General features: G+C 44.0%; 2 long non-coding RNA genes across 3 annotated transcripts; one reads left to right on the top strand and one right to left on the bottom strand.

The window, feature by feature from the left end:
* Positions 1-3,121: 3,121 nt before the first annotated feature.
* LOC126984488 (uncharacterized) lies at positions 3,122-3,957 on the bottom strand. Its single transcript, XR_007736800.1, has 3 exons — positions 3,822-3,957; positions 3,695-3,758; positions 3,122-3,629 (listed from the first exon to the last, which is right to left on the bottom strand). It is a non-coding gene; the product is annotated as an uncharacterized LOC126984488 (long non-coding RNA).
* On the top strand, positions 3,848-5,293 carry LOC126984477 (uncharacterized). Of its 2 annotated transcripts, none has more exons than XR_007736787.1 (2): positions 3,848-3,982; positions 4,109-5,293. It is a non-coding gene; the product is annotated as an uncharacterized LOC126984477 (long non-coding RNA). The 2 variants fall into 2 exon arrangements; XR_007736782.1 differs by having other exon boundaries at positions 3,925-4,045.
* The last annotated feature ends 333 nt before the right edge of the window (positions 5,294-5,626 follow it).

Raw genomic sequence — 5,626 nt, 5'->3', positions numbered from 1 at the left:
TAAAATAACAAATAACGACGTAGAGGAAGTAAACGTTAAGAATGGAGAGAATGGGAAGAGGAAAAAAAAAAGAGAAAACGGGTTAAAAAAAAAGTAAATAGACACAGAGGAAAGAAAAGATAAAAATAAGAAGTAAATATAAAATGAGGAAAAGTGGAAAGCAGGAACTGGAACTGGGTTAAAAAGAGTAAAAGAAAAGTTGGAAGGCAAAGAGAAAAGGGCGAGAGTTGAGCGAATGGTGTGGAGGAGAGAAAAACGTGGGCGAGGAGGAGAGGAGGAGGAGGAGGAGGAGGAGGAGGAGGAGGAGGAGGAGGAGGAGGAGGAGGATCGGGAAAGAGAAATGAGCAACAGGTGGAAGTGACTGTGATGCCGGGAGGTAAGCAAAGGAAGAAGGATAATACGAGAAAGAGGAAAAAAGATGTGATAAAACTAGAAGAAGGAAAGATGGTACGAAAAGAGGAACTAATAATGGAAGAGGATGGAAGGGTGAAGGGGAGGCGAACTGAACTGACAGATGAAAGAAGTAAAAGAAGATAAAACGTGTGAGAATACTGTGATAAGAAGACTGCGAATAGGAAAGAAGGAAAGAAAGAAGGGATAGCAACTTTTAAACGGAGATTAGATGCATTTATGGATGGGAAGGGAATCGAGGGAGCAACCAATCTTCAGGAGTTACCTTGTGAAGTCTTCGTATGTCCTTGTGCCTTTGTGAATTAGGGAAGAGGTGAGAAAGGAGAAACAGATGGAAGATGGACGGGGAGGGGTGACTTGACAAAGGTGAGGAGTGTGAAAATGAAGGAAAAGAAAAGTGTACGATAGAAGAATAGTGTGATAAAGACTGTGGAATGGAGAAAGGAAGGAAAGGAGGAAGAGGGAACTAGGGAGAGGGAAGAATAGATGAATTGATGGAAGAGGAAAGAGAGAGGAAAGGAGTGATAAGTGATAAAAAAGAAAATGGAAGAATGATACACAGAGAAAGAGGAGAAAGCGTGAGAAGCGAAATAACGACGAAAGAAAAAAAAGAAAAAGTAAAATCATGATAACAGGAGCAATTTAGGACGATGAAAAGAAAAAAAAATGAGATACGACAAAAAAATAAAACGAGAAGAAGAAGAATTACAAAAAGGAAATGGAGCGAAACTTGAGAGCAAAGCAAAACAAGGAGGGAAGAAAATGAACGGAGGAAGAGTAATGGATGTCGAGGCGGAGAAAAGAAAAAAACGTAATGGAGGCAATTAAAAAAAAAAGCAAAGGATCGGACGGAGGGAGGGAGGGAAGGAGTAAATGAGGGAAAAGCGATGTTGATGGAGGAAGCAAATGAGAGGAGGAAGAGGAAGAGGAGAAGGGTAGGAGAGAGCAACGTTAATGGAGGAGGAGAGGGAGGGAAGGGAGAGGAAGAGGGAAAGGGAACGGGAGAAGAGAAAGGAGAGAAGGGGAGGGGAGATAAAGACTTTAATGGAGGAGGAAAGGGAAGAAAGGGAAAGAAAGGAAGGGAAAGGGAGGGAGGAATCTTGATACTGAAGAGAAAGGAGGAAGGGAAAGGAGAGGAGAGAGAAGTTAATAAGAAGAAAAGAAGTGAGGGCAGGGGGAGGGGGGAGGAGGGAGGGGGCAGGGAGGAGGGGGGAGAGGAGATGCTGGAAAGGGAAAGGAGGAAAGAAGGAAGGGAGAGAAGAGGATAAGTTGATGGAGGAAGGGGGTGATTGAGGTGATGGGGGGATGGATGGAAGAGGGAAGGGGGGTTCAAACGGGGGGGGGGGGGTAGCAAAAAGTGAACGTGCCGCGCCAGGACACCGCGAGAATAGAGATGAGGCGGGAATTACAGGTGAGGAGGCCAGGTAAGTCTTGGAGGCTCCGGGCGACGAGTATTCCTGAGGGAGGGAGGGGGGAGAGAGAGAGAGAGAGAGAGAGAGAGAGAGAGAGAGAGAGAGAGAGAGAGAGAGAGAGAGAGAGAGAGAGAGAGAGAGAGAGAGAGAGAGAGAGAGAGAGAGGAAAAAAAGAAATATACATACATACACCAGGGGTGGATCAAATACAATTGTATTTGTATTTGAATTGTATTTAAATACAACTTTAATGTATTTTTATTTTTATTTTGGCACCCAGAAAAAAAGTATTTTGTATTTGTATTTCGAGTCAAAACCATTTGAGGAGGATAAATACTGTCAAGGAAATAGAAAAAGAAATAATGTTAAGCCGCGTTAAGGCGGAGGAGGAAACAGATGAAGGTTGATGGCGAAGGAGAAAAGGATTAACGTCAGATCACGGGGAAAGCGGAGTAAGGAGAACATTAAGGTTGAAGGCGGAGGAGGAAAAAAATTAAGGGCGGGGAGTAAGGAGGAAATTAACCTCAGGTCACATGGAGGAGGAGTAGGAGAGGATTTAGGGAGTTACTGAGGGATGGGTGGCTCGGAAGAAGGATCCGCCCGCAAAAATGTGTGACGTCACGGAAATGGGAGGCATAGGGGATGAGATGTGAGTGAAGACGACGAGAAAGACAATAAACCGATCTACTGCTTTAACTTGGCATATGCACTACAGTCACCTATCAAAAAAGAGGTTGCATCCATTTCTTGAGAGGACTGATGTCATTGCCGCAGCTGTCATGGGCCCCAGGTTTAAGCTGGCATGGATGCCATGTAAAAAAATGCAAAAGGAAAAGGTTTCCAAGATTGTAGACCATGGTCCATGTTGTTGCACAGCACCCTAGAATATTCTTGGCAAAGTGTCACATCCACGAACATAAAAAAAAAGTCCCCGCAGAGAAATTAAACAGCTGTCGTGATAATAACAGAAAAAGAGCAAAGGGCGGGAGGCGAGGGGGATGAAAGGGATGGAGGGAGATGAAGGGGAGGGAGAATGGAAAGGAAAGGGGGCTGATGAAGAAGTTTGAAAGAAATATATGTATAGAGAACAAGGATGAAAGAAAGAGAGAAATAGAATGAAATAAAGAAGAGAAAAATAGAGGAACAGACGACTAAAGAGAAGTGGCAGCCCAATACAAATGTAAGGAAACTTTAGTGGGCCGTCCTCGTGAGTCAAAACGCTCACTGGTGTTCTCCCTTAGCAGGTGTGTGAATGCAATGTACCTGAAAGACGTTAATTGGTGAACCAATTCTTACTATGTAAAATCAATCAATCAGTCAATCAGAGAAAGAAAATATAATTAAAAAGAAAAATTGGAAGTAAGAAAGAAAAGGGAAAAGGATGCTGCGCCGGAAGCCGCGGCGAGGATTCCTTATGATGCTTGTGCGCGTCCCCGAGGCCCATCGGTCCTTCCTCCAAGAACCGATAAACGCGGTGACCGGCGCCTTCACGGCATTTATGATTAATTTTATAATCCAGTCTGGTAGTTTTAAGAAGCGAGTTCTTGCATCCGCCCTATTCGAATCGGCGGGGCGGTGGAGCGCCAGCGAGCCCAAGGTCTCCCAGGCGAGCATGGCAGGACTGGAGGGCCCCCGGCAGGGCGCCTCGGCGTCCATCGGGACCCCGACGGAGGTGCCGGAGATCTTTCGGCTACAACGCCGGGCAGGTGGGGCTCGTTAGCCGTGGTAGGCAATATGCCTAGGAGAGCAAACTCCGAACAACAAACCCGGGCAGGTGAGGTTCGTTAGCCGTGGTAGGCAATTCACCTAGAGAGCAAACCCGAACAATAAACCAGGCAGGTGGGGCTCGTGAGCCGTCTTAGGCAATACACCTAGGAGAGCAAACTCCGAACAATAAACCCGGGCAGGTGGAGGTCGTTAGCGAAAGCAGTTCATCTAGGAGAGCAAACTCCGATTACAAAACCGGGCAGGTGGAGGTCGTTAGCGTAAGCAGTTCACCTAGGAGAGCAAACTCCGATTACAAACCCGGGCAGGTGGAGGTCGTTAGCGAAAGCAGTTCATCTAGGAGAGCAAACTCCGATTACAAACCCGGGCAGGTGGAGGTCGTTAGCGTAAGCAGTTCACCTAGGAGAGCAAACTCCGATTACAAAACCGGGCAGGTGGAGGTCGTTAGCGAAAGCAATTCATCTAGGAGAGCAAACTCCGATTACAAACCCGGGCAGGTGGAGGTCGTTAGCGCAAGCAGTTCACCTAGGAGAGCAAACTCCGATTACAAAACCGGGCAGGTGAGGTTCGTTAGCCGTGGTAGGCAATTCACCTAGGAGAGCAAACTCCGAACAATAAACCCGGGCAGGTTGGGCTCGTGAGCCGTCATAGGTAATACACCTAGGAGAGCAAACTCCGAACAAAAAACCCGGGCAGGTTGGGCTCGTGAGCCGTCATAGGTAATACACCTAGGAGAGCAAACTCCGAACAATAAACCCGGGCAGGTGGAGCTCGTCAGCCGTGGTAGGCAGTCTGCCTAGGAGAGCAAACTCCGAACAATAAACCGGGGCTTGTGGTGCTCCTTAGATGTCGTAGACAATCCACGTGATGGGAACACCAAAGAAAAGGAAAATAAAAACGAACACAAGAAAAAGGAAAATATAGTAACAAAACATCAAGAAAAGAAAAGAAAAAACACAGATCATCCACCTTCAGGCCCTAACATCTTCAAAATTATGGGTGAGTCTTTTCTGGGGAGAAAGAGGCTCATCCAGACCAAAGAACATAAAAAAGGGATGATATAAAAAGGAACACCAAAAAAATGGGAAAAAGAGAAAAAACATCGCAGAAGAAAAGTAACAGCAATAACAGAACAACGTCAAGAAAAGTAACATGAAAAGAAACATCATCCACTATTCGGCCCCAAACTAACATCACCAAAATTATGGGTGGGTCTTTTCTGGGGAGAAAGAGGCTCATCCAGACCCAAGAACATCAAAGAGGGATGATATGAAAAAGAACACCAAAAAATAGGGGAAAAAAGAGCAAAAGAACATCGGAAAAGAAAAGTAACAGCAATAACAGAACAACATTAAGAAAAGTAACATACAAAGAAACATCATCCACCATTCGGCCCCAAACTAACATCACCAAAATTATGGGTGGGTCTCTTCTGGGAGGAAAGCGGCTCACCCAGACCAACGAAGAACATCAACAAGAGGATGATATGAAATAAAAGAACATTAAAAAACACGAAGAAAAGAAATAAGAAGAAAAGAACAGAAAAAAAACATCGGAAAAGAAAAACAAGAAGAAAAACACATCAAAAGAAGAAAAATATAAGAAACATCATCCACCTTTCGGCCCCTAACTAACATCACCAAAATTATGGGTGGGTCTCTTCTGGGAGGAAAGCGGCTCACCCAGACCAATGAACATCAACAAGAGGATGATATGAAATAAAAGAACATCAAAAAAGAAAAACAGCAGCAAGAAAACAAAGAAAAAGATAAAGAAAAGAAAAGGAAAAAGAAACAAAAAGAAAAAGAAAAACACCAAAATAAAATAAGACAAAAACAAAAAAATAATCCAAATAAATAAATAAATAAACAAATACAGAATACAGTAAAATTAACGAACTAACTAATTCAAACTGTCTAACTATTAAACTACCCATCTAACTACCTATCTAACTAAGGGTACTATACAAGGGTACTATTGGACTACCTATTAACTAACTATCAAATCATTTAACGATCGAACATGTATTTGTCTGACTCTTTATCTATTTATCTGCATGGCTATCTATCATTATGTTT

This window comes from Eriocheir sinensis, chromosome 5, assembly GCF_024679095.1.
Source record: "Eriocheir sinensis breed Jianghai 21 chromosome 5, ASM2467909v1, whole genome shotgun sequence".
NCBI lineage: Eukaryota > Metazoa > Arthropoda > Malacostraca > Decapoda > Varunidae > Eriocheir > Eriocheir sinensis.
Note: the sequence above shows the minus strand (reverse complement) of the source record. Positions and strands in the feature narration are given on the sequence as shown.